This window comes from Castor canadensis, chromosome 17, assembly GCF_047511655.1.
Source record: "Castor canadensis chromosome 17, mCasCan1.hap1v2, whole genome shotgun sequence".
NCBI lineage: Eukaryota > Metazoa > Chordata > Mammalia > Rodentia > Castoridae > Castor > Castor canadensis.
In genome coordinates this window covers 22,038,471-22,058,604 of record NC_133402.1, presented here as the reverse complement: position 1 = coordinate 22,058,604, position 20,134 = coordinate 22,038,471, and the positions used below count along the sequence as shown (strand labels likewise).

Below are 20,134 nucleotides of genomic sequence, written 5' to 3'. Positions count from 1 at the left end.
CTTGCTTTCAATAACTGACTTGACACTATTGCTAAATTGCACCTCAGATGGCGGTGGGGCAATGGATGTGTGTGTGTGTGGGTCCCTGCCTCTCATCATACAGCCAGAGGAAAAGTAGCACTCAGCATGCCTGGCTGACCATGGACCTCCGCAAACATTTGTTGAACAAATAGATGAATGCATTCATCCCTTGGCATAAATAAAAAAAAAGTCACTGGCGTTCATAATACATTCATTCAACAAATATTTGAGCACTTATTGTTTTAGGCACTGAGGATACAGCAGTGAACCAAAGACAAAAAAAAAATCCTGTTCTCTGGAGGAGCAGGGCTTAAACTAAGCAATGTGCATGCAAGTATACAATTGATGTGAGTTCACAGTAAATCCTATGACTAAAAAGGAAAGAATGGAGAGGTGAGAGCGATAGTGTGGCTGCATTTCAGATGGAGTGATTATGCAAGGCTTCTTTAAGAGGGTGACATGTATTTGGAGACCAGAGTGAAGTGAGTAAGCTAGACTTGGGGATGTCTGGGGGAAGAGCATTGCAAACAGAAGGAACAGCAAGTGCAAAGGCCCAGAGGCCAGATGTGCAACTGTATCAGAGTAACAGCAAAAAGGCTGGTGGATGTGACCAGGAAGGAGTGAGTCACAGTAATAAAAGATGAAATGAGGACATGGGATAGATCACCTAGATATCATTCAACTCTGTCTTCAGTGGTGAGAGCACAGTTGTTGACACAATTCATAAGCAATTCCTGCAGTGCTGTGTGGGTGTGTGCAGCCTTGTGTACAGGAGCACAGGTGTGGAGAGAGACAAACCCTTTCCAACTCCTGCTAAAGGGTTTCAGAAATTGTTGACCTGGCTGTGTTTAGTATTCTCCTGCTTTCTCTGTGGCTGGCGGAAGAGGGAGGAAAACACTGTTTTGGGCTTCCTTCCAGGGTTGGAATGAGTTTGTTTTCCGTTCTTTCTCACAAACATCCTGCTGCCCTTTGCTGGCATTCCCGGTGGGTGTGGAGCCTTGGCGTTTCGTTATATTTTAATCTACTTAGTGCGTGCGGCCTGTCTATCCGGTCCCACAAATCACTGGCTATCATTGCAGCCAGTGGTCTGTGTCCAGCCAATTTCACAGACAAACACCTCCTTCCTGGTTACAGTCCCTGATGTGGGAAGTCTGATTTACAAAGTCAATAAAAATGCACTCAGGGAATGGCTGAGCTCTGCCGGCTTAATACATGACATTAAACCCTCCAAGTTTAGGACAACAAGAAGTCAGTTAACATGCACAAGGTGACGGGTGAGTCATGGAAATGTCAGCTGGTCAGGTCAGGCACTGTGGGCAGGGGATTGACTGAAAGATGAAAAGGCTAATTGATTAATGGCCTTTGGTGCCTTTCCCAGCGTGACCTGGGAACGGACAGCGAAGGACATTATTAGCCATTTTGGAGTGAGAACATTGATCATGGTGGAAGGTCATCTAGACCAAAAACAGGAGGCTGTTTTTAAATAAGAGCTTTCCTCATTACCTGGTTAGTAATTTTCCCATGTCGTAGTCTGGTTCCCCTGGAAAGCAGACTCTAAGACAGGTGTCCTCATGCAGTTTACTAGGGGGCCGTGCGTGGAAGTGCGCTGCTCAGGCCACAAGGACAGAAATTGGGCTGCGATGTGGATCCACAAAGACCCTGGCTGACCCTGTGGGGGCTCTGGAGCCAAAAAGAAGGGCAGGGACCTGGTCTTGGCAAGCCAGCTTTAGCCAGTCACTGAATGAAGATGGCTCCAAGAAGTGTGGGTGACCCTGTTTCTGCTGAGAGCTGTCAGTGGCCCACCTTCCCAGCAGCTGCAGAGGACCTGGGTGGCACAGAACAGTGTCCACTGCAGGGGACATTTTGGAAAACAGAGCAAAAAGAAGAAGGTAAGGATTACCCTGCTCCCTACTAACCTGTGAAAAGATTGCAAACCTCCTGGTATATACACCTCAATCTTTTATTTTGTACCTATGCAGATTCATATACAGCTATGTGTGTCCATATGAATATCCAGCTATACATATATACACATATGTGGATCTATGCATGTATGTAAAATGTGTGCACATACATATACTCACACATACATGTGCACAAATTAATTATACTATTGTATGTCTTGCTTTTTCCTTAATATAAATGTTTTCTCCATTAATAAAGACGAACATAGCTACCCCTGACCCTTGGCTTAGCATAGCAAAGAATGTTCACGAAGGAAATAATCTGAGATGTAAAATACACATTGTGCACTGCAGCAATATTTAGAACAGGTAAAAACTTTAGAACAGGGGGCTCGAGGGAGTGGCTCAAATGGCAGAGTGCCTGCCTAGCAAGCCTGAGGCCCTGAGTTCAAACCCTATACCGTCAAAAAAAAAAATAGAGCCAAATGTCCAATGATAGATAGAGTTCTGATTAAGTGCATTATGGAATGTCTGCCTCCGCCACTGTGCTGCGGAGGTCGGTTTTAAGGAGTTGAGAAACCGTGGTCTATATTATGCTTGCACGTTGCTGTTTTACAAAAGGACACGAAACACTTGCATCTGGCAAGAAAACAGGCATAGGCACACTGAAAATCACAGCTGAATATCCACCAATGCGTGGCCAGGGCTGTGGACGCACAGGTGTCTTTGTCTTTTGGAAAGCACTGGTTTTGCATTGTTGCCAGAATGTTATAACTAGGAAAAATCCTTTAAAATATTTTTTGATTGGCCCTCAAATATTTCTAACATTACTTTAAAAATTAAGACAGAAATTAATGCATGTGGGAAAGTAGTCAAGAAAATGAAGAATTCTATGAGAATTTGTCTCTTTACCATTCCAGAAACCTCCATCCTTCCTAGTTGTGTCCCTAAGAGGCAGCCATGGTGGGCAGCTTCTAATGCATCCTTATAGAAATGATCTGTGTAATATAGCACACATACACACACACACACATGCACATGCATACACACAGGCATGCACACACAGGCGCACACACAGGCCCACACACAGGTACACACACACAGACATGCATGCACAGGCATGCACACACGCATGCTCACACATGCATACACACAGGCACTCACACACGCACACACGCACACACACATGCATACACACAGGCACACATGCACACACACACACAGCATATTCTTTATGCCTCTCATTGCCTCTCCCCAGTGTGCTATCTCTCGAGAACTTCCTAAGTCATAACTTATAGATCAACTCCATTCTTTTAATGCTCAAGCAGTGCTTTGTTATATGACTATATCATACTTATAGATAGCTTTTTACTTTTGCAAACACTGCTGTAATGGCCATTGTTCTACAATCTTTTTACAAAAAATATGTGCAAAGACGTTCATTGGATAAATTCCTAGAAGCAGAATTGCTGAGTCAATGAGTAAGCGTATTTTAAATTCTCATAGATATTTTCAGACTTTTATCCAAACAGGCTACATCCTCACTGGGAATGTGTGCCATACCCTGGGAACACCTTGTTTTATCAAAGTCTCATTTTTTTGCCTGTCTGGTGGGTGAAATGTAAAGCTTGCTGATGTTTTAGATTGATCTTTAAAATCAGTGTATATTGTCTTGAAGGGGTGGGCAGTGAGGAAGTAAGGTTGAGAGAGATTTTATTTTTGGGGTGTTGGGGATGGAACCAGGGCTTTGCGCATACTAGGCTCTACCACAAATCTACATGCCCCTCTGAGGTTTTGTATTGTCATTTTTCCTCTTCCTCCCTCCCTTCTTTTCTCCTCCCCCTCCCTTCCTTCTATATGTCTACAGAGGCTGAAAAGAAACAGAGGAGCCAGAAGCTTCTGGCTCACACCTGTGATCCTGGCTAGGATCACAGAGAGAGCAAGCCAGGAGGCAGAGATCAGGAGGATCTGCCTGGCCCCGGCAAATAGAGATTCTATTTCAGAAAAACGGCCAGTGTAGTGGTTCAAGATGTAGGCCCTGAGTTCAAGCCCCAGTACCACACACACACACACACACACACACACAAAGGAACAGAGGAAGGAGTAGAGTCAGAAAACAGTTGGGAGAGAAGTCCTCCAGATGAGACAGAGGGAGTGTGACGGGACCGTGCTCTGCTGTTAGGTCATCTCGGTCATCACACAAATACTTCTTGCACACCTGCTGTGATGCCCATCCACCTCCCACTGGAGGCTGTACTTCCCCTCCCCACAGGCCTTGGCCTACGATGGACTATTAGGGGCTTAGCTGAGCAGAGCCTTTCAGTAATCGCACTGTTTGCTGTGGCTCCATGTCACTTCTCCCTGATGACTCCCCATGGGAAAGAATTCTCTCCCACGTGGCTGCAGCCCTGTGTGCTGGCCTGGGATAAGTACACAGCCGGGGCCATGACCTGCAGACTCATGACCTTGTGTAGTAAATCGCTGAACTCTGCAATGGTTTGTTACACAGCATCATGATTGTGGCAATAATGGATTCACTCACTCAGCCCCAGGTGATCTTCTTGAAAATTCCAGTAAGCAAACAACAACGTGCGATGTGGTCATTATCCTGGCTTCCCTGAGACAGCTGCTAGTCCCTTCCTGGGAACACAGTGGGACTCAGCGTCCATGCTCCAGCTTCCAAGTGGGCGAACACTTCCCCTGGGCTCTCTCTGGGGCCTTGCTGTCCTTCTGCCCACTGCTTCCTGGCTACCCAGGACAAGGGCTGGTGTCAGTGGCAGCTGCTACCATTTATTGACCACAGGAGGATCGATGTGCCCGGCAGCGTGGTAGGCATTTTACACACACGAACTTCATGAGGAGGAACTCTTATTATCTCAGACTTACAGATGGAGGCTTTGAGAACCACGGAGAGGAGGGGAACTCAAATCTGAGTCACGGGGGACGGTCTCAGGTGACCCAGGTCCTCCCCCTTTACCAAAAGTCATTCACTGTTGATCAGAAATTTAAATCTAACAGTGTGTTTGGTATTTTCCTTGCTGAATCTGGCAACCTGAACTCAAGGTCACCTTTGGACTTGGACCTGCTGACTCTGGAGATGAGGCTTACAGTAGCCACTGAACCCTCAACCAAAACACAAGGTAAGCAAGTGCACTTGGGCTCAGACCTTCCAGGGACAGAGTGCCAGGGGCCCTTGGGAAGTCAATGGTGTGTGAGTGTATGTTTGCACACATGTGGGCTCATGTGTGCATGGGTGTGTCTGAATGTGTGCGCATATGCGCATGCATACGTGTGCACATTGCACGTGTGCACACAAGCATGTGCGCTTGTGCACGTGTCTGCCTGTATATGTGTGTGCGTGCGTGTGCAGAGACAGCAGACAGGAGGCAATCTCGGCACCTCTGCCCTCCAGGTCAAAGCCAAGCAGCTGAGGTGCACAGAGCAGCGCTGCTAGTGGTGCTGCTCCTTCCGGAGGGAAGTCAATGATTTAGTCAAACCTCGCAGGCCCAGCACTGTGGATTGGGCCATCCCTGCGGAGCTGCTCTGCAAGAGCCTTTTTTTTTTTTTTTAAAGCAGCAACAATTTACACTCCAAATGAAGTCCTAACAAACTGCTGCTCAGCCCTGCCAGCAGCTGGCGAGAAACACTGCCTTTTTAAAAAACAAGCCAGTGGGGCTCAGTGGGGCTGCAGCTGCACCTTGAGCAACATCCTGCCTCTCAGGGCGGGGAGGGCACTTGCAGCCTATGGTGTGAGACTCTATCTGCTTTGACTCATCCAGAATAAGACCACATGTCCTGGCCTTCGATTTCAGTGGGAGCTGGACTAGCGAGTGGTGGTGAGCAAAGATTTGGAGTCGTGTACCTGGCTCCATCACAGCAGTGTGACCTTTATGAGTTACTTGACTTCTCCTGCCTCACCTACCTCACCTGGAAAGTGGGGCCAAGAACACTGTGCAGAAAGTTGATTGACTGAGGTGCTTGGGGTGTGCGAGCTACTCAGTCCATTATTATTCATAGAGAGCCCCTTTCCAGAGCCCAGCCTCGGTGGCCATTCTTGTCCATCTTCTTCCACTGTTGGCTCCCTCTGAACCTCTTATCTTTCCACACAAACCACCATTAGTGCCAGCATACTTATGTTCTGTACCAGCTGTCATTTCCTTTGGACGCATGTCAAGGCCTTCCCGTTAATCTGTATTTAATTCCATCGTGCTAGCTTTGGGCCATGATTCCAACTGTTGGAGAATCTTTTGGATGCTCAATCTGTCATCCACCCCTGGCCAGTGCTCCCAGTGAATGGGCACAGGGACAAGTGGATGCTATGAAACCTGATGAAAAGACAGCATTTGTATGGACTTTTCTTGCTCCGGCCTGCCTGGAATCCAGGCACTTCCATGTTCCTTTAGGGAACTATGCCTGGTTTGTGTGGGGTTGTCAATCAAGGTGCTGGAGGTGGGTACCAGTTCCAAGCTGGGCCAATCAGATTCTTTTCTGGGATTTAATGGTTGAGAGGAAGGAAAGGAGCTGGTCCTCTAGCATGGGCTGGAAGGGAGAGAAAAGGAAAAATGTGAGCCCTAGTGGGTCCTCAGAACCACTGCTTGTCCCGCGGCCTGAGAGCTGCTCTTCCTGTCCTGCCAGGAGTCTGGCTCTTGGCTTTGCCTTTGATGCCATATATAAGTTATTTAGTGCCAAAAGAATGCTGGGTAATAAGTCATCTCAATGTAGTGACTTAAAGCGTGGGACGTTTAAGTAGCTTATGAATCTGCGGATCACAAAGTGCCTTTTCTGGTCTCATGTTCACTCATGAGTCTGCATCTGGATGAAGGTCAAGTAACCTCCAGGAGATTTTCTCACCTGTCTGGTTGGTTAGCTGGTCCGGGATGACCTCAGCTGGGACAACTGGGGGACCCAGCTTTCAGCAGGCTGGCAGGACACACTCTGCAGACAAAGGCAGAGAGGCAGGAGGAGAGTAGAAAGTGCCATGCTGTTTCCAGGCTCTGTCCTGTCACGACTTCTAATGTACCATGGCTTTGGCTACAGGGTCACTCACAGTGTGGGCACAGGGAGCGGGGAGACATGGAGCCATGGGACCAGCTGCCTGGCACAGACAGCTCAAAGCCTCTCGAGAGATTCACTCTTCCCAGACTTGGCTTCTCGTGCTTGGGACTACGGAACTGTCACCCATGCCGAGCGCAGAGCGGGATGGACTTCCATCCACATTAAAGTCTCGGGAGCCAAAGGAAGGGAGTATTTCAAAATGGAAGCTGTGGTCAGCGGGGCCCAGTTGGCAAGAAACCAAGTGACAGAATGACCACTGGGTTGAGGAGCCAGCTGGCAGCATGTCCCCTAGGTAAGAACTGCTTCTACACAAGTGGGAGCTGACTCCAGCTTAGCGTGGACGTAGGAAGTTGGTGAAGACGGCTTGGCCAACTCTAAGAAATCCTGAGAAAGACAAAGCCGGGCGTAGGGTGAGGGGAGAGCAAGGAGTTTGAGGTTTGTGTTTCTAGTGCAGGGAGCCAGGAGGATGGAAGAGCTGATTCTGAGCTGCCCGACTCGGGGTGAGGTGGTCCACGGCCACCGAGCGCACCGCAGCCTTCTCTCAGGTCCAGTGACAGTGCTGCTGTCACCAGCATTACTCTCCTGTACTGGAGTCCAGGGGCCTGATGTCTGGCTCCAGGCATGCTGTCCATTTTTGCCATGACTTTCCTCTGTCCTTGTCATTGCACCAGTGAACATTTTTCCGACCTTCAGTGTCCTTTAGGATGCTGGCCACAGCCCTGGGCGTGGGCCGAGACAGTAATGGAGCGTGTGGGGGGGGCTTTTGTGTGTCCTCTGGTGGGGGGGCACTCAACTTTCTGAGCTATAACTTGCCCTCCCCCTCAATCCATCCAGCTGGGACAGCAATCAATGGCACTCAGTTACATGGAAGTCCTGGTAAACGCAAAAAACCCAGACAGGGAAAATCTACCGTTTATTTATTTGTTTTTGTGTTTTTGTATTTTGAGATAGGTTTTATGTAGTTCTGACTGGCCTCAACCTTGCCATTCTCCTGCCTCCACCTTCTGAGTGCTGGGATTATAGGTGTGTGCTCCCATGCCTGGCAAAGCTTACCTTTTATAGAACTAAGTTATATCTGGGGAGCAGCCTTTCAATGGATGAAATCCATTGAAATGGATTCATTGAATGGCTGAACAGAAGCCAGGCCAGGGAAATGTAGGGAAGGGAGGACGGCATTCTACTTTGAGTCCTTGTGAAGGCTGGAGCCAACTCACAGAATAAATGAAGACTCATCTGTCTGCTTCAGTGACTGTGTGGCCTTTCACAGCTGAATTGACCTCTCTGGGCTTCATCCTTATAGGATTGTGAGGATTGAATGAAATTCCATTTTCAAAGTGCTCATGAAGCGTGATGCCTGCCTAATAAACTCACCTTTCTTATTTTCATCCATGGTGCCACTTTTAACTTACTGTCCCTTGCCTCTAAACCCACTCTTCTACATTCATGGGACTATCAACTACAGTTCTGTTAGACTTGCTGGTTGACCCATGTTGGTCTCTAGGGGGCTCCAGAAGGAGACTTGAGGCTGGAGTAGGAAAGAGGACTTGCTTCTTCCTATTGGCTTCCCGTTCCTGTAGGCATTTCTTTAACCAGATTTCTCATCCAGATCTGGTCTGGGTTTTTTTCTGAAGCTTACAGAACCATTCTCATTGAAAACTCCAGCACCAGCACCAGCTACCTGGTCCCATCCTTCCCAGAGGCTTGGGATACTGAAGTTTGAACTCAACTTCAAACTTGCTAGGCAGGTGCTCTCACGCTTGAACCACACGTCTGGCCCTTTTACACTTCAGTTATTTTTCAGGTAGGGACTTGTGTTTTTCCATGGGGCTGGCCTGGGGCCATGATCCTCCTACCTATGCATTTTTGGTATTACAGGCATGCACCACCAGTCCTGACGTATTTCTGGATTTTAACAACTCCAACCTCTTTCCTTCTTGCCCCAACCCTGGTGGAGGTAGCTGCTTCCTACAGGGTAGACCTCTGGGTACCTTGGAATTTTCTTTTTCCTCTTCCAGTTCCCTGGTTATCATCTTTATTCCTTATTTAAAATTCCTTACACCAAACTCCCCCATCACAGTAAGTGGTGTGACTCTGAGTTCCAGCTGAATTCTGGCTGGTGATTTGACATTTCTCACAGAACCTCCTTGTCCTATCCCACTGTCTGGCATGGTTTCTTCCCTGTAGCCTGACTCAGGTGGGGTTTCCCACTCTAGTGACCACTAGGCTTAGCTGTGTCAGAATCTGCTGGGTCCTTTCTTAGGACATTCTTGGGGACCCCACCTCTAGACCATCGGGGATAAGGATCGGGAATCTTTATTTTTTAGCAATTTTTCTCAGGTCTCTGATGCCTGGTCTGGCTCAGGAATTTACTTTTCTGTAGCCAGGGACTGTTTTCTTCCAACTTTCTTTCTAGAACCCTGGTACCATGTGTGCTTAACATGAATGTTTGTTGAGTGAGTGAACAAATATATATGCATCGTCCTGCTGCTGTTTCTTCTCTGTGAATCTTAGAAACCAAAGAACTGCAAACCATCCTGTTTCTGTTAGTGAAAGCAGAAATGGTAGTAGGGTTTAAATGTGTTTTCTCCTCAAAGGTCCCCTGTGTGGTGGTGTTGAGTTGGTGGACCTTTAAGAGGCAGGACCTAGTGGGAGGTGCTTAGGTCAGTTGGGGTAGGGGCTGGGGAAGGATTGAGGGACCCTAGTCTTTTTGGATTCACATCTGGTGATGTGGGCTCTGACTCCCACCTGTGCTTCTGCTATCTGTCATGGGCACTTGCCAGAGCCAGTGCTATGCTCTTTGGACCTTCAGCCTCTAAAACTGGGAGCCAAAAAACCGCTTTTCTTTATAAATACCCTGCTTCAGGCATTTTGTTACGGAATGAAAGCTGAAATAGTACAAGAAAGTAAACTAGATTCTTCTTGCTCCTGAGGCAGGATATTGGATTAGAAATGCCGAGTGGAGGATTTAAGCACAAAGCTGTCAGACATTTGGAAAAAGCATTCTGTACAACCGCAGACCACCGTTTTCAGGAAGCATGGAGTACTTAGGCAGTAGGTTCATCTCAACTTCTGCTCAGCTAATCGATGTGAACGTTTGGGGAGCTGGAAGTAATGCTGGTGGGAAGTGGCTTTTTTCCCCAGAGTTTTTCTTAGTAGTGAAACCAGGTGAAAAAGGAGATCACTTGTTTTTTCACAGTGAAACCTGATCTGGAGATGTGGTCGGGAAGGTCACCGTGGTGTGGGGGTGGGAAGGGGAAGATGAAGTTTTAACTAGCCTGCTGCCCATAGAGAGAGAAAAAACCCTGGAGGAGTGTTAGCCATTATCAGTGATCACTCCTAGATTAAATAGATGGTGCTTATCAGTGTTCGTTCTACCTAGATTAACTGGTTAGTGTTGCTGTCACCTAGAAGAATGGCTCACCTCCACTCTCAGCCATCTCCAGGACATCTTCAGATTATCAGGTCCCAGGAAAAACCCCACTAGTTACAGATATATAGACAGTGTCGGGGCGAAATTCTGAGTTGATTCTCGCCAGAAAGCCCAGCAACCTCTACGTCAGGAGGGACACGCGTCAGGCACGTGTACGCTGTTTGGGCAGCAACCCAAGTGGGAAGAGTCACTGCCCTGCAGCACTGGGCACCCTACTGTTACCTGGGATTCCTCTGGATGCCCCATTTCTCGAAAGAATTTTTTTCTCTACTGTCAAAAATCCTAACAGGGAATTTATTTCCTAAAATCTAATCCTTTACAGACAAACCTAACAGCTCAAAATCTGCTTATAAAACCTCGTCTACCTTATAAGGAAAGTCACAGTGTTGGGGGGGAGGTTTAGAATTATGGAGCTTAATTACCTTAAATTAGGAGAATTTAAGGTAATTCCACATGGTCAACCAATTCTTTTATAAGGAGGCTGCAGGCCTTTGGGGTATGGCTACCTACAGAGAGACACAGCCCCTTGCAAAGCCAGGCCACGATGCCCAGTGTGCCCAGGCCTGTGGCACAAGGCAGATTTCAAAGCCATCGTAACTATGGCACAAAGGCAGTCGGGAAAGTGAGCAGTTAGGGGGAAGAGTTGGGAAGACTCCACAGGTGGTGAAGGATGGCTTAATTGGCTAACATACCATTAGGTCCTAGAACCAGCACAAAAGTCTAACTCCTTTTAGGTGTTATTTATCCTATGATGCAAGGGTACCTCAAATGACAACCCCCCCCCATGGGGTAGTGAACACAAATCCTTGCCCCAGGGCAAATACAAGGCCTAATAACCCATTCTTGTCCTCAGGAGACAGAGCTCCGACTCTCCACTGACCTTAAGAATGCAGTGCACTTGAACTTGAAGTAATAACGTGCCTGTATTTTTATCTTTTGGTGGTGTGGGGGGAACAAGCATTTGGCGTGGGGGAGGAAGCAGTGTTCAGTTGCCTAAGTTGTTGAACCAGGCTTTGCTGGGCATTTCCTTGGAACACATAAAGCAATTCTGAGTGATGCCAACAGAAGATGTGAGTCGTGGTGAGGTGGTGCCAATGGCTGCCACACCTGTGCCTTTGTGACTAGGCTGCTCAGACACAAATTCCTTCCACCAGAACAATGGGTTTGCTTTTCCCAGCTCATGGAATCCAGGTACCCACTCGCAGGAGTAGTGGCTGTGACCACTCATAAGGAACATAGATCAATGTAAGTAAATCAAATTACCAGGGGAAGTGAGCGATAAGAAAATAAGGTTATACTCATTCTCGTAAGGGAAGCACTCAATCTCTCTTAACCATCCCTCTTGACACTCTGTCCCTGTCTGTGTCCACTCACAGCCACAGAAGCTTGTTTTTAAACTAGAGATGGGGGGAAGAGGCCCGAGAAAGGAAGAGGATGAGGGAATGGAATTGCCCATCCTAAAGTTGGATTCGTGATAATGGAGCAGGTGGGAAGATGCAGGTGTGGGCGGGGCCCATGTGATGCTCTAGACAACATTTTACATAGCAAGGACCAGGCACATATTACCCCCACACCCGGTAAGAATACATGTTTATTTCCAAGTTGTACAAATGTGATACTTATTACAATGTATTTTGTTATAAAGCATAAACAAGTAGGAAAAAAATTAAAACAAGGGAAAACTAAGTGGAAATAGAAATCTGCATATTTTCTTCCTATATCTCAGTGTGTGTGGGGGTCCTGTCACTGCCTACATGTGCCCAGTACTTTGGGGACCACTGCTCTGGAGGGAAGGTACATAATCCCACTGCTGAGAGCCCGTGGATTTCCCTGGCTTCTGTCTTTGCTGGGGGTTAGATGTCCAAAACCTCCTGGACTCTCTGATGGCCAGGAGTTGCCTGCCACTTTCTCCATGTTTCGCTGTTGTTTGCATCCCAGAGAACTGCAGCAGAACGATGCTGGTGGGTCCCCACCCTCCAAATTCCTGTGTTCAAATCCTTACCCCTAGTGTGATGGTATTTGGAGGTGGGTCCTTCCAGAGGTGATTAGGTCACTAGGAAGGGGCCTTGTGAATGGATTTAGCAATCCCATAAGAAGGGACACAGGGCTAGATAGCTCTTTTCCCGATGTGACAATATGAGATGACCATTGTAAACCAGGAACAGGACTCTCATTGGACAGTGGGTCTACCAGCATCCTGATCAAGGACTTCCAACCTCTAGACTGTGAGAAATAAATGCTGTGGCTTAAGCCACTGTGGCAGTTTGAATGTTTGTGTCACTCCAAAATTCATGTTGCAACTTAATCCTCTGTGCAGCAGTACTAAGAGGTGGGAACTTTAGGAGGTAATTAGGTCATGGGGTTCCTCCTCTGTGAATGATATGAATGTGCTTGTTTAAAAAAAAAAAAAAGCTTTTCCTGGTGCTCATTCGTTCTCATCCTTCCACCATGTGGGTACACATTGTTCAAGATACCATCTTGAAAGCAGAGGCTAGATCTTCACCAATACCAAAGATGGTTGTACCTTGATCTTGGACTTGCCAGGCTCCAGAACAGTGAGAAATACATTTTTCCTGCTTGTAAATTACCCAGCCCAAGACATTTTGTTATAGCAGCAAGAACAGACTCAGACAGCTATGCAGCCACTGCTAATTTATTATAGAAGCCCAAAGGGAGCACGACAGAAAGCTTGACTAATACACAGGCAACTGGAGTCACACAGGGTTAGGTCCAAGAGGAAGGGGAGGCTGCACATGGGAAATTGAGTCCAGGCTACGGAGCATGGTAGTTTAGTTCTACCTAAGCATGTCAGAGGCTCTGCCATTTAAAGGAATGAACAATGGCACCCAACAAAGGAATGTGCCTCCATACCCTGAGGAGCCAATTAGAGTCAATGCCAAATGCACACCTTCTCCTGAACACTCACAGTGAGGAGGAAACATGAGAGCACCCAAGCATCTGCAGGGACCTGTGAGGTGACAGGTGCCCACCTCACAAGAGGTGAGTAGTACGTATACAAGAAAGTTTGACAGGGCAGACAGGCATATATGGAAGAGGCTCGAGTTCATGAGTCATGCGTGAAATGCAAATTAAAATAATCACTAGATGTCTCTTTACATCTCTAGGCAAAGTTAAAAGTCGAGGGTGCTGAGTTTTGGTGAGGAAGAGTGTTTCTAGGAGCCTTAGGTTCTGCGGGGGGTGGGGTGGGCAATTCTGGATATACTAGATCCAATCCAGAATTCACTCCCTCTGCACCAGGGGGCATGTGGTAAAGGAGCCATGGATGGGAACCATTCCCACAGCCTGGATTGTCGTGGTGGTCTCGGTGTCATCACTGGGAGAGTGGAAAGGCAAGCCTGGAGCTCTGAACTGCAGTGAGAGAGCTGCGCAAAAAGGAACAGAGGTGGGTGGATCCTAAAACCCCAATGTTGTGTTGTCGCTGGTGTGGGAAAGAGGGGAGGTAGGGGCAGGGTCCAGTGGAACAAAGGGAGGGCTTTGTGTGGACCAGTTACCATACTACAGGTGGATTTTCTTTTTTTTTAAGATGAGACAAAAAGAGCCGGGCACGAAGTGCATACCTGTGATTCTAGCTACTGCAGAGGCAGAGGCAGGAGGATTGAGAGTTCAAGGCTACCCTGGGTAACATATTGAAATCCTGCCATAGATGAACGAATGAATGAACGAATGAATACATACATAAATAACAAGAGAAAAAATTCTGCCAGCTAATACCTCTTTGTTGTGCTTCCACAGAATAAGGGTTTGGGTCAACAACCTGTGAGTTCAAGGTAAACCACCCCAGTGGTGGGTGAGGGGTCTCCCCAACAGCATTTTCCTGCCCCACTTCCACCCCCACACTCACACACAAACACAAGCACAAGTGTGCACACCCACACACTCCCCCCACATGCACACACACATGCATTCCACGCTCACATACATGTGCACATTCACACGTGTGCACGCCCCATTTCCCCCTCTATGTCTGCTGCTTTCTCACATCTGGTCTTGGTTGTATTAATGCATGGCTTGGCCTTGTCTTCCTGGGAGGGAATTCCAAATTGTGAGTCGACCAGGTTAGCAGTCCCCCTGAGTGTTGCAGCTACCATAGGTGATGGTGTAACTGAGTCAGCACTCCATATCTATGCGGTTCATATCCACGGATTCAACCACATAAGGACTGTAAATATTCAAAAAGTGTCTGCACTGAACACCCAGACTTCTTCCTTGTCATTAGTCCCTAGATAGCAACACAATAATACAATAACTATTTCTACAAAATTCACGTTGCCTTAGGTATTATGAGTGATCTAGAGATGGTTTACAGGTATGGAAGGCTGTGTGGTACATGTAAATGCCATCACTTCATATAAGGGACTTGGGAATCCACAGGTTTTGGTGTGGGTTGTGGGACAATTCCAGCAGATGCTGAAGGACATTGGTATATCGATTACCAGGGCCCATCCTAAACGTGGTCTGCCAGCGTCTTTCAGAGTTGAGGACTGCGACTGAATTCTTTTCAGTCTAGATGGTGAAGCTGTTTCTAAACAGGTTTGGAAACCTGTGGTTCTCAACATGGGAGGTGTGGTACCATCACCAGCAGAGGTAAAAATGAGAGATACCAGTGCCTGCTCTAGTTCCAGACCACTAAGGGAGAGTTGTTCCGAGTGAGGTTTGTGCCTCACCTTCCTGGAGAGCCAACTGTGCGGCCAGCGTTGGAACCATCATCCCCGAGCAGTTCCTCTGCTGATGTGAACCACCTGGGTGCTTGTTAAACGCACAGCTGCCCCGCTGCTCCTTTGGAGAATCATGCATCTGGCTTGAGTCAGATTTGTACTTGTGTTTATGGGTTCCACAATCATGGATTCAGCCAACCACGGATCAAAGGGATTTGAAAAAAAATTGTGTCTGTACTGAACACATACAGACGTCTTTCTTGGCATTATTCCTTAAAGGTCACAGTATAACTGCTTACATAGCCATAGCATCTTCACTGTACTGGGTATTCAAAGTCACCCAGGATTTAATGTCCATGGGAAGATGTGGCCAGGTTCTATGCAAAATGACAGCATCTTAATAAGGGGCCAAGAATTTTGGTATCTGCAGGTATCCTGGAACCAGTCCCCAGATGCAGAGGGATGACTGAAAGGAGTGGTCTTGCCTCCATAGTTGAATAAAAACAATCCTTTTTACCAACACAGAAAGGAGTCCACTTCACTGTCCCCTTCCTCTCCTCCACTCCCAACTCCAGGCAATACCTCTTACTTGGTTTATTTATTTATTTTTTGGTGGTACTGGGATTTGAACTCAGGGCCTCATGCTTGCTAGGCAGGTGCTCTACCACTTGAGCCACTCAGACAGCCTGTTATGCCTCTTACCTGGAAGAAACATTTTTACACTGCAAATGTTTGTGGTCTGCTTCTTGAGGCTTGTCACCGACTTCTGAGACACGGGCTTTTCTCATTGTCCCTGGTGGCTCCCGGCTTGGCTTGTGTCTTCACGCTGGGACCGTGTTCCCTGAGCTGCTGGGACATTCAAGCTCTTAGGTTGAGGAAGCCACATAATATGGGGGCCTCTTGCCACTGAGAAGGGGTCCCTCCTGGCTGTGGTCTGCCTGTCTACTTGTCTGTCAGACCATCAGGTGTGGGCCCTGGATTGATTCTGTCTTCATCACTGTTTGGACCAGACACTCTCTGAAGTTCCTTGGAGTCATTCTCAAAAGCACTTTTTCCTTTTTTCTTGGTATTAGGGATTGAACTCAAGGCCTCATGTTTCCAGGCATGCACTCTGTTGCTTGGGCCTTGCCCCCACCCCTCTCAATGACTTGTCCTCATTGGAGTTGAACTTTTCAATATGTATGAGAGATAAAGAGCTATACAATCCCAATGGGCAAAGGATATTCACACTCAAATTGCAGGAGGCAAACTACAAGTGGTCTATAAGCAAGACATAATAATAATTAATACAAAGTCATAATAATATATCAGCCTTTCACTTGGTCTGGTAAAGATTAAAGATTAATCGTATGCCTTGCTGGTGAGGTTGTCATGTAAACAGGCAGTCCCATTGGTGGAAACGGTGAATTGGCTATCAAAATTTAAAATATCCTTATCATTGAGAAAGCAATTCCAGCTCTAGTAATTTGCTTTATGGAGCTATTTACAAAAGTGTGCACAGGTAGGTAGGTAGGTAGACAGGTATTTATTGAAGCACTTTCCATAATAACGAAGCATGGGGAGCCAGTTAGATAGCCACCATCCCTCCCTCCCTCCCTCCCCCCTCCCTCCTTTCCCTCCTCCTTTCCTTCCTTCCTTCTTTCCTTCCTTCCTTTCAACTCCCTTCCTGGGAGTTGAACTCTGGGCCTTGTGCTTGCCAGCCACGTGCTCTGCCATTTGGGCCACGCCCCCAGGCCTTTGCACTTATAGTTATTTCTCCAAATAGCATCTCAAGTTTATGTCCAGGCTGGTCTGGATCTTGATCCTCCATATAGGCTTCCTGAGTAGCCTGGATGACAAGAACACCAATATTCCCCAGCTTTTTGATGGGGTCTCATGAACGCTTTGCCAGGGCTGGCTTTGAACCGTGTTCCTCCTGCTTTCTGCTTCCCTGGTAGCTGGGTTATAGGTGTGAGCCATTGTGCCCACCTGGACCTCAGTTTCTTTATATTTAATATAATTCATTTATTCTCTCTCATTCTGAGCTCTCATCTGATTCTTTCCAGACAGAAACTTAGCTAAAACTCTATTTCAAATCTCCCAATTCAAATCCTGTTTTGAATTTGAAAGGTAAGGAAAATGAGTGGAGTGGGAGCAGTGGTTCACACCTGTGATCGTAGCTACTTGGAAGGCTGAGAGCAAGAGGATCACAATTCAAGAACCGGCAAAAAGTTCTCAAGACCCTGTCTCCAAAATAACCAAACCAAAATGGACTAGAGGTGTGGCTCAAGCAGTAGAGCACCTGCTTTGCATGAGCAGAGCCCTGAGTTCAAACCCCAGTCCCACCAAACATTTTTTAAAAATGAGTGGAGCAGGCAGGAGAGTCAACGTGACACAGCAGAAAGTGTCTGCTCTTACCAGGAAATTTGCTCACGCCTTGACCTCTGCCTCCCCAGGCGTAGCTTTTATTTCCATTTTTTACTGGACATAAGAAAACAAAATGTTCCGTTTTCCTCTTAACTCTAAGAAAAGTGCCGGAAGTACTAGAAGAAAAGGAAACGGAATGCACTCTTAGGATCAAGGAAACTACAGGGAGCAGTGGAGACTGTGGCAAACGGGAAGCAGTTCTGGCTTAGGGCTCGCACCTGCCACTCATCTCTAAGCATCGATGCCACACAGAACTGTTATGCCGAGGGCTGCCAACAACTCTGACTTTTCAAGAGAAGCTGAGTTTTTTTTTTTTAATTTGAAATACCTTGATTTTTTTTTATATACAGCAACTACTCTTCCAAATATAAACTAGGAAGGCCCAATATAATGCAGGCCAAGAAGACATGTCCCTGGGCCAGGTGTGGACTGAGGATGGAATTTGTGACTTTGCTATTAGTTTCTTCACAGAGTAAACGAGAAGGGATGCAGAGAGGGAGTTTATGAGTCAGGTTCTGCTCAGAAAACAGATGGCGTATTCAAATAAGTGTAAATCGAGAAGGATTTACTGAGACAGAGATTGATCACAAATGTGAGGGTGGACTGTGGAGAGCAGTGTGAGAGGGGGCCAGCAGCCATGGAGCCATTACTTCCACATCCCAAGGGGCAGGGCAGGGACGCCTCTGGGAGAGGACCCGGAACTGAGCTACCTTTCAGAGAGGGAAGTAGAGGAATGAATGCCCTGTCATCCTGCACCTGCTCCTGAGCTATAGGCTGAAGTAGACAAGAGTTAGGTGGGGGGGGGGGGCGGTGCAGGGGACAAAGGTAAGCATAAACATCCAGTCACAGGTGTGTTTTGGCTGATCATTATCTCAGTCCAAGGGTTTCCAGATGGGTTCTGGAGAAGATGTCATCTCTGTCATTGGTTGAGGGGAGCAATCTGGTCCCCATGAGATAATTGCTCCTGCTCCAGGGTGCAGCCTCATCATTGTAGGCAATTGTCCTCACTTGGAGGGGTGGCCTGTCCTGCAAGTCACTGTTCCTTATGGGAAGTTTCAGTCCCTTGTCATAAAGATGTTGTCAGTTCTGTCCTTCCTGGAATCCATGGTGATTGCAAAGTGACTGCAAAGAAAGTGGCTTAGAACAAAGACAGATACAAAATGGAAGCAGGGAGGCCAAGCTTCTTTTGTTTTTAGTTAATTTATGTGCCCAAGAAGGAGTCAGTGCTTTTCAGCAAAAGCAATTTGAGCACTTCTTACAACCTGAGTCTGCTTTGCTTCTTGATGCAACTTCAGCAGAGCCTGGCATACAGTAGGCGCTCAATAAATCCTTGCTGCGTGGATGGATGTTTGGGCAAAGCATGACAGTCCTTTGAGTCTCCCCACAGAGCCATCCTGCTGTGTGCTCAGGGACCAGACCACCTAGGACTGTTGCACCCTAATCTTCTCAGGTCCTGCCCTGGGAGGAACCCCAACATCAGAAGAGCCCAGATAGGCGAGCCGCTGCCCAGGGCCACTCTGGCATTTCCTGGCTCAGAGGGAAAATCCTCAAACCTCTTCCCCTGCTGCCCGCTCCTCCACAGCTGCTAGTGAGTGGCTGTGTGTCTGCGTGTTTCTCACTCAGCGAGTCAACAAGCGGTCCTAATCTGTCTCACAGGCTATGATGTCTATAAGATGCAGTACACAGGATGACGGGGCACACAAAGGGACATCCCCATTCTTAAAAGCAAGCATCCAGTGCTGGGGGTGTAGCTCAAGTGCTAGAGGATCTGCCTAGTACCAGGCCCTGAATTCAAATCCCAGGACCACAAAAAAAAAAAAAGAAAAAGAAAAGAAAAGAAAAGAACAGAAAAGCAAAGCGAGCATCCTGGGGTATTTCTCTTTCTCTCTCTCCCTCTCTCTTTCTTTTTCTCTCTTCTCTCTTTCTTTTTTTCTTTCTTTCTTTCCTTTCTCCCTCCCTCCCTCCATTCCCTTCTTTCTTTCCAGCACTGGGGTTTGAACTTACAGCCTTGTGTTAGGCATTTGGACTTGCTAGGCAGGCACAATACCATGTGAACTACACCCCCCAACCCTTTTTGCTTTAGTTATTTTTCAGATAGGGTATTGCATCGTTTCTTCAGGCTGGTCTCAGACCAAGATTCTCCTAAGTCTCTCATGTAAATGGGACCACAGTGTACACCACCATGCCTGATTTTCTTGTTGAGAAACAAGAAAGAAAGTTTGAGGCCTGGCTTGGCCTCGAACTGTGAACCTTCTGATCTCTATCTCTTGACTAGCTAGCATTACAGCATCCTGGATGCTTCTATTGAATTTACTTCCAACCATATCTTGAGAAACAACTGGTCTACCAGGTGCCATACACATTGAGAAAGACAGACAATTTATACCCCACTCCCCTAAACTGGAATTCTGCTTTATCTGGAGGTCTCAAATAGACAGAAAAGGAGAAAATTTTTCCATTTTTTAAATTACTCTGGAAAATCACTTAGAAAGGCTCTATGTTGGAGGTTGTACGTCATCCTTCAAAAAGCCCACTCAGTTTCCTCCACTGTGAGAAGAAATCCCCGTTTCTTCAGTCAGACACCCAGTGAATGGTTGGCACGAAGGCCTGCTGCGCAAAACATTACTGACTCTGAAAACAAA

At 47.1% G+C, this 20,134-nt stretch overlaps 1 long non-coding RNA gene across 1 annotated transcript; it reads left to right on the top strand.

Moving 5' to 3' along the window:
• The first annotated feature begins 1,177 nt into the window (after window positions 1–1,177).
• On the top strand, window positions 1,178–15,599 carry LOC141418558 (uncharacterized). The gene is made up of 5 exons (XR_012443185.1): window positions 1,178–1,295; window positions 1,599–1,910; window positions 4,989–5,065; window positions 13,669–13,813; window positions 13,955–15,599. It is a non-coding gene; the product is annotated as an uncharacterized lncRNA (long non-coding RNA).
• The last annotated feature ends 4,535 nt before the right edge of the window (window positions 15,600–20,134 follow it).